The 18482-nt window shown below is 40.2% G+C and overlaps 2 pseudogenes; one reads left to right on the top strand and one right to left on the bottom strand.

The window, feature by feature from the left end:
* Positions 1–3165: 3165 nt before the first annotated feature.
* On the bottom strand, positions 3166–6680 carry LOC118941995 (annotated as a pseudogene).
* An 807-nt stretch (positions 6681–7487) lies between these two features.
* On the top strand, positions 7488–17421 carry LOC110498760 (annotated as a pseudogene).
* The last annotated feature ends 1061 nt before the right edge of the window (positions 17422–18482 follow it).

Below are 18482 nucleotides of genomic sequence, written 5' to 3'. Positions count from 1 at the left end.
CACAAAAACAAACATCTTTAACCTCACCCTTTCAAATTAATTTCATATACAGACAATTGATGTGCCAGTATATTTCAATTTCAAGTCTTAATTGATTTGCTTTTCCCATTGAACTGTAACTATACTATAACAGAGAGCTAAGAGCTAGCTAGTTTGTTGTCATGCTGACGTCGGATATACGACGGAGCACCGCGAAGTAAGATTCAATAACAAAAAAGTTACCAATACCCCAAAACCAATCCTTACCATTATTCGTTTTATGGTAGAAATTGCCTCAAGGTCATATTACATCATGTTAACATCAAGTGTTTGAAATATTTAGGAAATTATGTTTTGCTGATAAAATACTGTAACGACCCTGCGTTTATAAGCGCGGAAATCGACTCTGCCGCACGATCACCTCGGCGCGCTATCCAAACATGCAATTTCACTAGAGGCACGCATTTCCCAAAGTGTTTGAAATATTTTGGAAATTATGCTTTGCCTGTTAAAATACGTAAAATTGATTTCCTCAAATATTATAAAAGATCTCCGAGGTTGAAATTCTCCAAATGGCACTTCATTTCAGTTGTGTTGTAATTTTATGATAGAAATTGCCTAATGTTAATCACCAATGTTGGATAACTGACTAAAATGATATTTTGTGAGTAAAATACATACAATTATTTCTATTATTATTGAAAAAGATCTCATGGTTGAAATTCTACAAGTTATACCTCCATTCTGTCCTTTAGTAGTGTTTCTGTAGAAATTGCCTCAAAAGTCATATTATATGTTAATCACCAATGTTGGAAATCTGACTAAAAGGATATTTTCTGAGTAAAGTACACAAAATCGTGTAGTAGTTTAATGGTAGAAATATTCTCATGTTCACAAAAAGTGGTTGAAAACTTTTGGAAGTTATGTTGTTGTTTTTTACCCCCTTTTTTCCCCCAATTTCATGGTATCCAATTGTTAGTAGTTACTATCTTGTCTCATCGCTACAACTCCCATACGGGCTCGGGAGAGACGAAGGTCGAAAGCCATGCGTCCTCTGAAACACAACCCAACCAAGCCGCACTGCTTTTAAACACAGCGCACATCCAACCTGGAAGCCAGCCGCACCAATGTTTCGGAGGTGCCACGTGTGTGCACCTGGCAACCTGGTTAGCATGCACTGCACCCGTCCCGCCACAGGAGTCGCTAGTGCGAATCATATTGCAAATGTACAAAACACGATGTGTGGCCTTATCTCCAAAACGGAAAAGACTTTGAAGACGAAACTTGGTGAGCATAGGTTTGGCATAATGGGCAGTTGGCCCCGAACAAGATGGCGTCTAGACCTCAACGGTTTTTGAGTTATGGCCATTTTTCTGGGATTAAAGGTCCAAAATGAAAATAGAGCAATAATTTTTCCGCTTCACGTCAAAGTCAAGGAACCTCCGGTGTCAATAAAAAAAGAACCTGCCTTTATCTATCGTCATTTAAGAGAATTCGTACAATGTCAAATTGTTGATGTTCAAAAATAGTTTTTTTTTTTTTTTAAACAGTTACAGATCCAATTGCAGCGTGTTCATACAAATCTTTTTAAAGTGTGCTTCGGAGTTCTACGAGATTTCTGTGATTTTCTGAAATAACACACTCACTAAACACTCCGTAAATAAGTCAGTTCTTAACATAAAGACTTAAAACTCAAAATTCTATAATTGCCTACCCCATGTGTTCACTTTCAGCTTCCTGTGTAAACCGGAAGTGTCTTAAAATGGTGTCATAGGTGCTGTTTCCAAGGGTTAAAAATGTCAGATCTTTTCAAAACTTCATATGTGTGATTAGGCAACCCCCATGAACTGTAAGTCAGTCATTTCTCCCAACAGATGTCAAAAAAAAGCTCTCTCACACACACACACACACACACAGCAAGGATGGAGTGACAAAGTGCGGTGCTTAAAGACACACAGAGCCTGCAATGGCATTTCCATATTCTCTAGGCCGTTCCGAGTTCAACGAGATGCCCTGCTTGACCGTAGCTCGCTCTGAGTGCAGCGACCGTGAAAAAAGTAGGCCCAAAATGAAGCCTGGCCCTAAATGTCATTTGCTTTTGGGTGACAGTGAGAGAACCGTTAGGGTGAGAAGCACAATTCGACCTCAGGTACGCTCCTGAGGTCCTCCCGATCTGTGCAAGCCTAACCTTGACCGTGTGGCTTTAACCCTTAACAGTAAAACCGTTTTTTTTTTGATCTCACAGATTACAACGACATCTCTCCCCATAGGAATACATTGCCTGCTCCTCTAAAGTCAACCTGAAGCCTATGTGGGTTATGAATGCCTTATGAACCTGTCTTCAATGACAGTCCATCAGGACACTATGAGGTCTACCTGTGTCGATTCTAAGCTTCCTGAAGCAACCGGAAGTGGTTAAAATCACCCTAAACGTGTTTTTCCATACCCAACCAGCAGTTTGTGATAAATAGTGCATTCAACCCTGTGTAAATCGGTCAGTTCTTAACATAAACACTTAAAACTCAGGATTCTGTAAAGGCATACCCCTATGAGGATATGTGTTTACCTATAGCTTCCTGTGCCAACCGGAAGTGCCATAATTGGTGTCACAGGGGCTGTTTCAAAGGGTTAAAAAAGTCAGATCTTTCCAAAACTTCATTTGTGTGATTAGGCAACCCCCATGAACTGTAAATCAGTCATTTTTCCCATAAAATGTCAAAGAAAAACTAAATCACACACAAGCACAGCTTGGAAGGAGGGACACATTGGGGTGCGTAGAGACATACACTGCCTTCATTAGTTAGCTTTGTTCGAGCTAAAAAAGAACCGTCAGACCTAGAGTTACGAAACTTTAGAAACCTGTTCTAGACCTCAGGTCGATAGTGCGTGGTGAGGTACGTGGCTCTAGAAGGTTCTCGGAATGAAAAAGTTGTGGAAAAATGGCATAAGGACAACAAAGTCAAGGTATTGGAGTTGTCATCACAGAGCCCTGACCTCAATCCTATAGAACATTTGTGGGCAGAACTGAAAAAGCGTGTGCGAGCAAAGAGGCCGACAAACCTGACTCAGTTACACCAGCTGTCAGGTGGAATGGGCCAAAATTTAGGAATATCAGTGCAGACATTTTGCTCATACACTAGTATGATTATCTGCCCAAAAGCCTAGCTCCCGGTCCCTCCCTCACCTCTCCTTCTCTGCTAGGATAAGTTTGGTGTGCATGCAGCTTGTTCTCCTGGTTGATGCGCTTCTCCTCAATGCTATTCCAGCGCTTCTTCTTAGCGACCCGCAGGGCACTCGGGATGTCGTCTCCAAAGTTCAGTCTCTGCTCCTTGGCCAGATTGTAAGCTGCCGACAGAAAAGGTCCAGACATGAATGTAGTCCATTGAAAACAGTAATACTGCCTCAGAGATGCCTAGTACTGGGTATAGTTAGAATGTTGACAGCATTATAAATTGCACTCGACCCAATACTGCACATCTACAGTGCATTCAGAAAGTATTCAGACCCCTTCACTTTTTCCACATTGTTATGTTACAGCGTAACTCTAACAATATATTAATACATTTTTCCCCTCAATCTACACACAACACCCCATAATGACACAACAAAAACAGGTTTAGAAATGTTTGCAAAAACAGAAATACCTTATTTACATAAGTATTCAGACCATTTGCTATGATACTCGAAATTGAGCTGAGGTGCATCCTGTTTCCATTGATCATCCTTGAGGTAGTTCTACAACTTGAAGGCCTCTCAGACATGAGAAACAATATTTTCTGGGCTGATGAAACCAAGATTGAACTATTTGGCCTGAATGCCAAGTGTCATGTCTGGAGGAAACCAGGCACTGCTCATCACCTAGCCAAAATCATCCCTACAGTGAAGCATGGTGATGGCAGCATAGTTCTGTGGAGAGGTTTTTCAACAGCAGGGACTGGGAGACTAGTCAGGATCGAGAGAAAGATGAATGGAGCAAAGTACAGAGAGATCCTTGATGAAAACCTACTCCAGAGCGCTCCGGGCCTCAAACTGGGGCAAAGGTTCACCTTCCAACAGGACAACGACCCTACGCACACAGCCAAGAAAACGCAGGGGTGGCTTCGGGACAAGTCTCAATGTCCTTGAGTGGCCCAGCCCGGATTTGAACTCGATCAAACATCTCTGGAGAGACCTGAAAAAAGCTGTTCAGCAATGCACCCCATCCAACCTGAGACCTTGAGAGGATCTGCAGAGAAGAATGGGATAAAGTCCCCCAAATACAGGTGTGCCAAGCTTGTAGTGTCATACCCAAGAAGGATGTAATCACTGCCAAAGGTACTTCACAACAAAGTACTGAGTAAAGGGTCTGAACACTTAAATAAATGTGATATATTTACAAAAAAATATAGATTTTAAAAAGGTGTGACATTATGGGGATGTGTGTAGATTGAGTTTAAATTGTTTTAATCCATTTTAGAATAAGGCTGTAAAGTAATACAATTTTGAAAAAGTGAAAAAGTCTGAACTTTCCTAATGAAGGAAGCATAAAAAGACTGTTCAAGACTGTATTCATTACACACTGGGACACTGTGCCTGATTCCGGCTCGAGTTAAGCATGCGTATTTGGAACGCAATTCCCTTTCTATGCACTTCTCTCCATGCCTATTGTGACGAATTTAAGCATGAATAGCATGCTATTCGCCTGCTAATCATTTTGGGAGGAGATTGAATAAATTAATGTGTGGCAGAGATGTCTAATGAAAAGACGTATTCTGACCATGCCTTAATTCTCTAATTCCACCACCTTCACGCATGAGGAAACCATGAATATGGTCCAGCAAATCTATCGACTCCAAGTGGAAAAATCATCTACTTTATTTTTTCCGATTGCAATAACACCATTGTCCAAGCACCATAATTTGCAGCTTGATAATAGCTAGGTAAATTAGTAATATTTTTTGGGATAAGAAAATTGTAAATATAAATTGTTTAAATGTAAATTGTAAATATATTTGACCTTATAAACAAAGGTGCCAGTCATATGGCAGAAAACTAAAGCATATCAACTTATGTTTATGAAATGCCGTGCCATTATGCAGAATTTCAATTGTACGGCCTTTTAACTTGCAGGGATGGACACTCTTGAATGTCTTAATTATAGGCTACCCCGACTTTGTCTCCTATTTCTATCATGTTAAATATTAACCACTATCAGTATCGACTGTGAGTAGGCATAATAACAACACTTATTCAACTGCCAATTTACTATTAGTTCCCTTCAGTAGGTATAACCTAACCTAAGTTTGGTTTACCTTTATTTGCGTCCTCTGTAAACGCCGTCACGGCCATGTGGCTATTGCTAAGGATCATTAGTAACAATTGATAACATAAAAAAATAAAAGGCTAATTAAATCGTTTATGGAGCGGAACACTGATTATGACAGCAGTTTGAACCCGATGTATGGCACCATACTTGGCTGTGTCATCACCCTGTTCCATGGTTGGTGCAGGCAATAGATGTGGGTATAGCTATTGTACACTATTCTCTATGTACACAAATATTCCAACATTACCACAGGTTAAATAGGTGAGTGTGGCAATTTTTAGAATGAATCAAACCACTGTTTACTTTCTTTCGTGCCGAAAGGCTCTCCAAGCTATTTTTTTATGATTCGTAAATACTTTCCTAACCCTAAATAACCTACAAGATCAGAGTATTTTTTTTAAAATCTACCAACTGGTGTTGAAACGGAGACAAATATGCATATATTTAGATATCTTTCCTTCATTGATCCATAATATTCTGAACCCGTTCTCTCAATATATTCTATTGAGTCTGTTGACAAAAACCAAAGTGAAAAGGTGTACTGTATTTAAAGGGATGACTTATTAAGACAAATGTACTGAAAACCCTATTGAATAAAAACTCCACGAGAACATCTGTTGGCCAGCCAGTGGGAAGGTTTCTAGCAGTTCAATTACACTAATTTGGCGTGCGCTAGTGAACCACGCCTACAAAGCCTGTTACGCACCTTCATAAGGTTACTCTGAATACCAACTACTAAAAAATATATAGGAAAGGCGTAATTTCCTAAATCGGACCCTTAGTGAATACAGGCCCAAACTTAATCTGTGTCTAGGAAACTGGCCTTGAGGGTTGGTCCTGACCTCTCTGCAGGTTGCCGATGGCCTCGTTGTAGTTCTCCAGCTCCAGGTGACACTGGCACAGGAAGAAGTGGGCTTTGACAGAATGGGGGTCCAGTTCCAGCGCGTGCTTGCAGTCCGCCAGGGCTTTGTTGTTCTGCTTGCAGCTTCACTTGGCACAGAGTACGGTTGGTGTAGTACACCGCCACTGAGGGGTTACGGTTCTGTTGGCAAGATGTATACACACACACACAGGTGCAACCACGCACGTTATTAGGCCTACATATTGCACAAGCTATTTTTGTAAGAGTGCATCAGACCAAGCTACTTCTATTCTGACATCTATTCAGAGTAGGTGAATAGGACAGTGTCAATATCTCATATCATATAGACTTTCAGTCATCTGAAAAGGTGTAGACATTTTACATCATCATTCCCCTTAAGAGCAGTAGCTTGCTACTCACTATGGTTTTGCTGTAGCAGGTGGCAGCTTCCTGGTACTTGCGGCAGAGGAACAGTCGGTTGCCCTGCTCCTTCAGCTCCTGTGCTGTGGAACTCTTCTCTGGGCTGCTAGCCATCTTCTCTGGTGGCTCTCCAGCGCCCGCTGCGCACTGTTTCCCTATCCTGTTCCCAGTCTCTCCGGCTGGCTAGCTGTCAGGTGAAAGAATGGCCCTGTTCTTTGTCTTCTCACAAACTAGAAAAGAAAGATAGGCAGCATCAGCAACAGTCGATGCGTTGCTGCTGCGTGTGGTGAGGTGCTGTTGCAACTCATACATTGAGCCCTCACATTTCACTGGCTAGCTAGTTATGCATCAACATATGGTTGTGCAACTAAGATGCTGAAGTCAATGTTTGAGACGCATTAAAACCAGTCATTATCGGGCACATCACCTGGCCATGACCACACTGAAAGGAATGTATGTCAAAACTACGCTAACTAGCTAATGGCTGACTTTGCGCCCTCCCTCAGTCCCTGTCTCACTACACAAAACAAGGTAGCTAGCTAGCTAGTTGCGTTGGCAAAGACCGTGGACTTTCCCCATTGGTTTGCTGATATGGTTTACTGAGTCAAACGTCTGCTACAATGCAACGATGCTAACGCTAGCCCAATAGTGGAGTAAAATTAGCCTAGCGTTACTCCTTTGTCCAATGACCTTAGGTACATGTTATATTTAAAGGGAGAATTAGCTCCCTTTAAAAAATAAAAAAAAAGTGAAGGGGTCTGAATACTTTCTGAATGCACTGTAGATGTGCAGTATTGGGTCGAGTGCAATTTATAATGCTGTCAACATTCTAACTATACCCAGTACTAGGCATCTCTGAGGCATTATTACTGTTTTCAATGGACTACATTCATGTCTGGACCTTTTCTGTCGGCAGCTTACAATCTGGCCAAGGAGCAGAGACTGAACTTTGGAGACGACATCCCGAGTGCCCTGCGGGTCGCTAAGAAGATGCGCTGGAATAGCATTGAGGAGAAGCGCATCAACCAGGAGAACAAGCTGCATGCATATCTCACCAAACTTATCCTAGCAGAGAAGGAGAGGTGAGGGAGGGACCGGGAGCTAGGCTTTTGTGCAGATAATCATACTAGTGTATGAGCAAAATGTCTGCACTGATATTCCTTCATTGCCAGAATCATCTTGTATGACATTCAATGAGTTGCTACACATTAATAATCATGTGTGATAATTAGGGCTGTCCCTGATACAATTTATGTATTTTTAAAATATTTTTTTCTTTAAAAAAAATTGAGATTAGAAGATCTCTCTTGGTGGACCGAAGTAGTCTGTTCTTTCGACCAATGAATGCTCAATTTAAAAACGGGTATTTTTCCAAATAGAAACTCTGTTTTAATAAAATCAACTATATGCATTGAGCTTGTCTGGTGGTTTAAAATCAATTACAGTTGAAGTCTGAAGTTTACATACACCTTAGCCTAATACATTGAAACTCAGTTTCACTTTTTTTACATTTATACCTAGTAAATATTTCCTGTCTTAGGTCAGTTAGGATCAACACTTTATTTTAAGAATGTGAAATGTCAGAATAATAGTAGAGAGAATGATTTATTTCAACTTTTCTTTCTTTCATCACATTCCCAGTGGGTCAGAAGTTTACATACACTCAATTAGTATTTGGTAGCATTACCTTTAAATTGTTTAACTTGGGTCAAATGTTTCGGGTAGCATTCCACAAGCTTCCTACAATAAGTTGGGTAAATTTTGTCCCATTCCTCCTGACAGCTGGTGTAACTGAGTCAGGTTTGTCGGCCTCTTTGCTCGCACACGCTTTTTCAGTTCTGCCCACAAATTTTCTATAGGATTGAGGTCAGGGCTCTGTGATGACCACTCCAATACCTTGACTTTGTTGTCCTTATGCCATTTTGCCACAACTTTGGAAGTATGCTTGTGGTCATTGTCCTTTTGGAAGACCCATTTGCGACCAAGCTTTAACTTTCTGACAAATGTCTTGAGATGCTGCTTCAATATATCCACATAATTATCCTTCTTCATGATGCCATCCTATTTTGTGAAGTGCACCAGTCCCTCCTGCAGCAAAGCACCCCCACAACATAATGCTGCCACCCCCGTGCTTCACGGTTGGGATGGTGTTCTTCGGCTTGCAAGCCTTCCCGTTTTTCCTCCAAACACAACGATGGTCATTATGGCCAAACAGTTCTATATTTGTTTCATCAGACCAGAGGACATTTCCTCAAAAGTACGATCTTTGTTCCCATGTGCAGTTGAAAACAGTAGTCTGGCTTTTTTTTAATGGAGGTTTTGGAGCAGTGGCTTCTTCCTTGCTGAGCGACCTTTCAAGTTATGTGGATATAGATACTTTTGCAACTGTTTCCTCCAGCATCTTCACAAGGTCCTTTGCTGTTGTTCTGGGATTAATTTGCACTTTTTTAACCAAGTACGTGCATCTCTAGGAGACCGAACGCATCTCCTTCCTGAGTGGTATGTTGGCCCCCTGGTGTTTATACTTGCGTACTATTGTTTGTACAGATGTACGTGGTACCTTCAGGCGTTTTGAAATTGCTCCCAACGATGAACCAGACTTGTGGAGGTCTACACATTTTTTTTATGAGGTCGTGGCTGATTTTTGATTTTTAATGATGTCAAGCAAAGAGGCAAGGAGTTTGAAGGTAGACCTTGAAATACATCCACAGGTACACCTCCAATTGACTCAAATTATGTCAATTAGCCTATCAGAAGCTTCTAAAGCCATGACGACATTTTCTGGAATTTTCCAAGCTGTTCAAAGGCACAGTCAATTTAGTGTATGTACACTTCTGAACCCCTGGAATTGTGATACAGTGAATTATAAGTGAAATAATCTGTCTGTAGACAATTGTTGGAAAAATCATCATCATGCACAAAGTAGATGTCCTAACCGACTTGCCAAAACTATAGTTTGTTAACAAAAAATTTGTGGAGTGGTTGAAAAATGAGTTTTAATGACTAACTTAAGTGTATGTAAATTTCTGACTTCAACTGTATATTCATTGAGCTTGCCTGATTCTTTAAGCACACTGTTTGATGAAATGAGACAGCCTGAATAGAGGCGGAAAAACTCTATTCGATCATCCTCCTTCTCCCTTTCACGCCAAGTGGTTATCAAAAGGTAGAGAGCTGGAAAGATTTTTCTAATATGTTGAGGAACTAGTGTCATTCTCAGACTTCGTTTACTTGCTGTTTTGAGGTGAAGAAAACTACTTTGAGAAGCTCCACAGCTCAGTGGCGTTAAGATACCAAATTGGCACATTTATAGCCTAGGGCTACTTCTATGCGTAATCAGGTGTGGTATGTCCTTACTCATCATTGACAGGAGCCCTCCAAACAAAAGACAATGAATAAATTGACAACTCGTAAATGTAATGAAATCATCCAACATTTGTTTCTCACTGGTGTAGCAAACAATGTGTCCACTTCGACAATGAGAACGATGTAATTATGGCAATTAAAGGTAAATGTTCTTCTGTTGATATATGTCATGGGGGAATTGATAGACACTAACAATCAAAGGGCACACAATGAAACAATGAACGTGCACAAATTGGCGGGAGAGAGTGCATTCTGGAGAGAGACGTTGTGCATATTAGCCGAACTCCCCTTTTTGCACTGTTCCTTCCCGCTGCCTCCGCAATGGATTAGTCCACTGAGATAGGTGTGAATCAGACTGGTGTCTCGTGTGCCATACACTTTTTTGCTACTGCTCGACTAAAAAAAATCTTGGTCGATCAACAGCAAATCGACCAGTCGATTAAATGGGATCAGCCCTAGTGAGAATACAACTGTTGAGATGTTGATGCAAATTTTAGGAATGTCTGGTTAATTAATGCATTACAATTTGACGGTGCATTTTCTCTTTTGTTCAATAGGGCTGGAATGGTAATTGTAAGCAATAATTATGGATGAAGACCGTGAATAAAATAACCATTCTTAGACATCCATTTTATTGTATTTTTAAGTAAATATATGATAACAGTAGTGTAAATTAATGATTATTATAAACAATATTTTTTCTACCTTATTCCTTCAATCTGTCTCCATCTCCTGCTTCCAATTTGCTCCCTTTGATGCTGTAACATGATCCATTTGTACTACCTTATGCATAGTGCTCTGGCCGAACTGCGCATGTTCAGGCTGTGAAATCAAAGGCACTCCTTCGATATAAAGTTATTTTTAACGAAGATGATAATGTGTCAGTTTGTCACTTTCGCGAGGTTGGACTAATAACATGTTAAACTATTTTAGACATTGGTTTGAATCTAGGCTGTGCCTTTAAATTGAGAAAATTAACATTTTAAGTAAGAATTTTTCACTTCTCATTGAATTTTCAAAATCCTACCTGTTCTGTTTAGTCTGTGTCGCAAGCCTTCCCAGAGGTCTTGCGATATCGCTCTTCTGGGTTAAGAAACTCTTTGGTGTTGCATTGCAGCAAATGACTGTATATATGAATGGACAACACCATTGATCACAAATCAAACTCTACTTGTCATGTGCTGGATACAACAAGCCCTTAATCAATAATTCAATAAGAGTTACATGCTGACAAGACCGAATGTTGATTTTTGTCCACCCACACCAGACGCGATCAGACACGCAGGTTCAAATATCAAAACAAACCAACTATATTAATTTGGGGGACAGGTCGAAAATCATTAAACATTTATTGCAATTTAACTAGCTTGCTGTTGCTAGCCAATTTGGGATATAAACATTGGGTTATTATACCTGAAATGCACAAGGTAAAAGTGTAAACCCAGTTAGTTTCTAGTAATCTCTCCTCCTTTAGGCTTCTTCTTTTGACTTTATATGGCAGTTGGCAACTAACATTAAGGTGCACTACCGACGAGTGTGGACCTCAGTTCATCTTTCAATCACCCACGTGGGTATATGCTCCTAAAAACCAATGAGGGGATGGGAGAGGTGAGACTTGCAGCGTGTCAAGCATCACAAATAGAACCAAGTTCTATTTTAGCGCCTGGCTATGCAGATGCTCATTGGTGTGCGCGAGCAGTGTGGGTGCATTGATTGAATACGTCATTGTACCCACATTTACTAAATAAACTAAAGTAACAATAAAATAACAATAATGAGGCTATATACAGTTGGGCAAAAAAGTATTTAGTCAGCCACCAATTGTGCAAGTTCTCCCACTTAAGATGAGAGAGGCCTGTAATTTTCATCATAGGTACACTTCAACTATGACAGACAAAATGAGGGAAAAAAATCCAGAAAATCACATTGTAGGATTTTTAATGAATTTATTTGCAAATTATGGTGGAAAATAAGTATTTGGTCAATAACAGAAGTTTATCTCAATACTTTGTTATATTCCCTTTGTTGGCAATGACAGAGGTCAAACGTTTTCTGTAAGTCTTCACAAGGTTTTCACACACTGTTGCTGGTATTTTGGCCCATTCCTCCATGCAGATCTCCTCTAGAGCAGTGATGTTTTGGGGCTGTTGCTGGGCAACACAGACTTTCAACTCCCTCCAAAGATTTTCTTTGGGGTTGAGATCTGGAGACTGGCTAGGCCACTCCAGGACCTTGAAATGCTTCTTACGAAGCTACTCCTTCGTTGCCCGGGCGGTGTGTTGGGGATCATTGTCATGCTGAAAGACCCAGCCACGTTTCATATTCAATGCCCTTGCTGATGGAAGGAGGTTTTCACTCAAACCCTCACGATACGTGGCCCCATTCATTCTTTCCTTTACACGGATCAGTCGTCCTGGTCCCTTTGCAGAAAAACAGCCCCAAAGCATGATGTTTCCACCACCATGCTTCACAGTAGGTATAGTGTTCTTTGGATGCAACTCAGCATTCTTTGTCCTCCAAACACGACGAGTTGAGTTTTTACCAAAAAGTTATATGTTGGTTTCATCGAACCATATGACATTCTCCCAATCTTCTTCTGGATCATCCAAATGCTCTCTAGCAAACTTCAGACGGGCCTGGACATGTACTGGCTTAAGCAGGGGGACACATCTGGCACTGCAGGATTTGAGTCCTTGGCGGCGTAGTGTGTTACTGATGGAAGGCTTTGTTACTTTGGTCCCAGCAGGTCATTCACTAGGTCCCCGTGTGGTTCTGGGATTTTATACAACATTTTAGTCACATTATGCATATTGGGCAACAACTGTCCCGTAGATGGGACACCGATCAATAAGATTTTTTTTAAAGTAATCATTGACTGTCGTTTTCTCTTTGCTTATTTGAGCTGTTCTTGCTATAATATGGACTTGGTATTTTACCAAATAGGGCTATCTTCTGTATAGCACCCCTACCTTGTCACAGCACAACTGATTTGGCTCAAATGCATTAAGGAAAGAAATTGAAATGCATTCCAGGTGACTACCTCATGAAGCTGGTTGAGAGAATGCCAAGAGTGTGCAAAGCTGGCATCAAGGCATAGGCTTTCAAGAATCTCAAATATAAAATATATTTTTGCCCTCAAAATAACCTAGATTCTCCATTTACTGACACTTATGGCTGCTTTGTGTGATGTATTGTTCTTTCCATCTTCTTGCACTTTGTGCTTTTTCTCTGTCCCCAATAATGTTCTGTACCATTTTTTTGCGTCGATACCATGTTGTGTTAGTACAATCTTGTGCTGTTGCCATGTTGTGTTGCTACCGTGTTGTTGCTACCATGCTGTGTTGTCACATGTTGCTGCCATGCTGTGTTGTCTTTAGGCCTCTATGTAGTGTTGTGTTGTTTCCCTGCCCTCATCCCCACAGGAGGACTTTTGGTAGGTCCTCATTGTAAATAAGAATTTGTTTTTAACTGACTTGCCTAGTTACATAAAGGTTAAATAAATACCTTTGTCAGGGCATGGACGCTAAAATGTGTCAAGCGTCCCACAGTTGTATCAAGTTGCCTGGATGTCCTTTCGGTGGTGGACTATTCTTGATACACATGGGAAACTGTTGAGCATGTGAACCCCAGCAGTGTTTTACTATTCTTGACGCCCTCAAACCGGTGTGCCTGGCACCTACTACTATACCCTGTTCAAAGGCAGTTAAATATTTTGATTTGCCCATTCACCTTCTGAATGGCGCACACACAATCCATGTCTCAAGGCTTAAAATTCTTCTTTAACCTGTCTCCTCCCTTTCATCTACACTGATTGAAGTGGATTTAACAGGTAACATCAATAAGGGATCATAGCTTTCACCTGGTCAGTTATGTAATGGAAAGAACAGGTGTTCCTAATGTTTTTCCATTGTTCTCACAGTGACTTTTTGGATTTGAATGCCAAAACATTCAAGAGATGGTGGTCGAAGTTGACACCAAAACCTCAGATGAGGTAAAATAGTGTTTAAACTAGAGGTCGACCGATTATGATTTTTCAACACCGATACCGATTATTGAGGACCAAAAAAAGTCGATATCGATTAATCGGACGATTTTGTTTTATTTATTTGTAATAATGACAATTACAACAATACTGAATGAACAATTCTATTTTAACTTAATATAATACATCAATAAAATCAATTTAGTCTCAAATAAGGAAACATGTTCAATTTGGTTTAAATAATGCAAAAACAAAGTGTTGGAGAAGAAAGTAAAAGTGCAATATGTGCCATGTAAAAAAGCTAATGTTTCAGTTCCTTGCTCAGACCATGATAACATATGTAAGCTGGTGGTTCCTTTTAACATGAGTCTTCAATATTCCCAGGTAAGAAGATTTAGTTTGTAGTTATTATAGGAATTATAGGACTATTTCTCTCTGTACCATTTGTATTTCATAAACCTTTGACTATTGGATGTTCTTATAGGCACTTTAGTATTGCCAGTGTAACAGTATAGCTTCCATCCCTCTCCTCGCCCCTATTTGAGCTCGAACCAGGAACACATCGACAACAGCCACCATCGAAGTATCGCCACCCATCGCCCAGCCGCGGCCCTTGCAGAGCAAGGGGAAGAACTACTCCAAGTCTCAAAGCGAGTGACGTCACCGATTGAAACGCTATTAGCGCGCACCCCGCTAACTAGCTAGCCATTTCACATCGGTTACACCAGCCTAATCTCGGGAGTTGATTGGCTTGAAGTCATAAACAGCTCAATGCTTGAAGCATTGCGAAGAGCTGCTGGCAAAATGCACGAAAGTGCTGTTTAATGAATGCTTACGAGCCTGCTGCTGCCTACCACCGCTCAGACTGCTCTATCAAATATCAAATCATAGACTTAATTATAACATAATAACACAGAAATACGAGCCTTTGGTCATTAGGGTCAAATCCGGAAACTATCATTTTGAAAACAAAACGTTTATTCTTTCAGTGAAATACGGAACCATTCCGTATTTTGTCTAACGAGTGGCATCCATAAGTCTAAATATTCCTGTTACATTGCACAACCTTCAATGTTATGTCATAATTACATCAAATTCTGGCAAATTAGTTCGCAACGAGCCAGGCGGCCCAAACTGCTGCATATACCTTGACTCTGTTGCAAGAGAAGTGACACAATTTCCCTAGATAAAATAAATTAATGTTAGCAGGCAATATTAACTAAATATGCAGGTTTAAAAATATGCTTGTTTATTGATTTTAAGAAAGGCATTGATGTTTATGGTTAGCTACACATTGGAGCAACGACAGTCCTTTTTCGTGAATGCGCACCTCATCGATTATATGCAACGCAGGACACGCTAGATAAACTAGTAATATCATCAACCATGTGTAGTTAACTAGAGATTATGATTGATTGTTTTTTATTAGATAAATTGCGAGCTAGCATTAAACTTATCTTGGCTTCTTACTTCATTCGCATAACAGGCAGGCTCCTCATGGAGTGCAATGTAAGGCAGGTGGTTAGTGTTGGACTAGTTAACCGTAAGGTTGCAAGATTGGATCTGTCGTTCTGCCCCTGAACAAGGCAGTTAATTAACCCACCATCTAGGACGTCATTGAAAGTAAGAATGTGTTCTTAACTGACTTGCCTAGTTAAATAAAGGTGTAAAATAAATACATAAAATGGGCCAAATCGGTTTCCGATTATGAAAACTTGAAATCGGCCCTAATTAATCAGCCATTCCGATTAATCGGTCGACCTCTAGTTTAAACTATGCAAATATATTTACACATTTTTAGAATAGATGTTGAAGGTTATTCACTATAATTGTTTTCAATACATTTATAAATTAGTTTGACAACCATGTTTGTAAGCTTTTACATGATATCAAATGTATATATTTTCCAGTGTGTTTCATCGTATGGTGGAGTATGCAAAATGAGTGCAACAATTTTGAGCACCTCCCTATTTTCTGCATATTTTGGCATTTAGGTCCAAAAAGTCACTTTCTGAACACTTATTCCATGGACAAACCTATGAAAAGGGATGCTGTCAAAGTGATTGAATTCAAATGTGTTTAACCTATTATGATTCGATATTGCGATTTGATGTTCCAAACATATTGCTCACTATATGTCTGCTGCAGAGAGCATAAGAAATTTAGTTTTGATCAGTTGTGGAAATAAGTGCTGAAAACATGTTGGCTCATTATTTAAAAAGAAGCTGGAGAACAAGCTATAGGAGGAAAAATAACAAGAGTTTTGGCGCAGGTACAGATGCTACCTAGCAAAATAAAAATATATTTAACATTTTTAATATCGTCCAAAATAACATTGCTATATCGAACTATCGATTTCCCCCCCGCCCCCATCACTAGTTTCTTATTGGACAAGTTCAGATAGTCCGTCCCCGTTTCAGTCAGTTTTCTTCCGTTTGGTACCATAAAGAACATGACCCAGATCTGAGATGGTGTCTAGGGGGAAGTATTTAGATTTACATACGTTTATCTGAACCCCACAGAAGCGGGAGATCCCTGACTACCTGTGTGGAAAGATAAGCTTTGAGTTGATGAGGGAGCCCTGCATCACCCCCAGTGGGATCACCTACGACCGCAAAGACATTGAGGAGCACCTACAGGTACAGTATACCATCCTTTCATAGTCATACACATAGACCTCTACTCAACAGGAGTATAGGTAAACTGTCACCCGTTCATAGGTGAGAGGATAGAACAGCTTGTCTATGTTCTATTCATCCACACCACCAATCAATTACTGCTGAAGTACCATCCATTCATATTTCTATAAATACACCTGCAGTTGCAACCACTCATCCACAGAGGTAATACTGTCCAATGTAAATCATGATTAAAATCATAATGAAAGATACCATCTCACAGCAACACCAATATCTCAAACAATCATAAAAGTTTTCCTCCATCCTCTGTAGAGAGGGGGCCATTTTGACCCAGTCACCCGGAGTCCTCTGACCCAGGACCAGCTGATCCCCAACCTGGCCATGAAGGAGGTCATCGACGCCTTTATCCAGGAGAACGGTTGGGTGGAGGACTATTGAACTTCCATAACCCCCCATGTCTCAGAGACCCACACAGCCCAGAGCTGAGACCCACACCAGAAGTGTAAAAAAAGACGAGACAGAATTGACTTCCTCCAGGACATGCACTTTACACACATGGGGGTCATACTATGGACTACCAAATGACAGCCATATCTCAAGGTGGTTCCTCTCTCTTTCTCAATCAGTCTTCTCTATCTCCTCTAAATATTTCTCTCTTCACTTCCTCTGATAGTCCTCTCTCTCCCTCAGAATCGGAGGCCATGTTTCTCAGGTCTCTCTTTCTCCCTGACTGTCTCTTCCCTTCTAATCTCTCAGTGCCACAATCCTCTCTGAACACATCACTCTGCACCCAGGTGTCTCAGAACCCTCTAATGTAAAGCTTACAATATTTTCTCAAATAAACATCGGAACCATCTATCTATCCAAAGTATGAAAATATTGGCCTTTTATCTTGCTCTTACTCCAGTGTTCTAAGATTTTTGAAAAAATTCTGGGTTACTAGTATAGATAGTTGTCCCTAATGTAAGTACTTATTTCCCACAATTCAGTGTTGATGGTCCTGGTCAATGCCAAAACATTGTTATAGTTTTCAAACAATCTAGTGTCTATTTTTTAATGCAAAACAATATAAAATGTGAGATATGGATTATAAAGAAACTGACCAACCAAATCAAAGTCTTTATCAAGTCATTGACTGTGCTGGCGAGTTATAACATGAGGTCATACAAACGAGAATGTTCTGACCGATGGTCAACTGACCTCTATTGCATTATAGCCCCCGTAGTGGGCAGTTATACTGTGTTGAATGTATGCTTATAGTGAGAGTGAATAGATTAAACCAATTTTATTTTACGACGAGTTGTCAGATGTGAATGATGGACCATTAGTCAGTGGAAAGCATAGACACACTACATGGTGTTTTCTATTCCCACTCTAATGGTTCAAATAATATCTACATTTTGATGGTACGTGAAGACCATCTTTACTTCCTTTGTGGGTTTGAAGTTCTTGAAACATGTTTTGAAAGACTGTGCTGTACTTTCTGTTCTTCGAGACAAAACAATTGGTCTGTGCGCATTAACAATGTGTTTGGCTGATGGCTAGTAGGGTAACCGTCGCTACAGCATGCGATTGACATGACGATGGACTCCCTACAATGCTAAGCAAGAGTTCTGCTGAGGTTGTTAAACCTTAACACTTGTGAATTGTGAATTGGCTTATATTAAATTGAAATGTTTCTTACAGAATAAATATGAAAAGCATATAGCCATGGTAGCAATTGAAAGCGAACAGTTTCAGCATTATGGGGAAATTATTAGACTGAAGGACAAGTTTACCTGACACAAGACTGAATCCAAACATAACACTGTTGATTTTATGTGAATTTTACATTTGCTGCTCTTTTTGCTGCATTTATTGATAATGACATCGGGAAATATGGCTGTCATTCAAAACCCATACAGCGCTGCGAAGTGCAGAGCCCTGACG

This window comes from Oncorhynchus mykiss, chromosome 20, assembly GCF_013265735.2.
Source record: "Oncorhynchus mykiss isolate Arlee chromosome 20, USDA_OmykA_1.1, whole genome shotgun sequence".
Lineage (NCBI taxonomy): Eukaryota > Metazoa > Chordata > Actinopteri > Salmoniformes > Salmonidae > Oncorhynchus > Oncorhynchus mykiss.
Note: the sequence above shows the minus strand (reverse complement) of the source record. Positions and strands in the feature narration are given on the sequence as shown.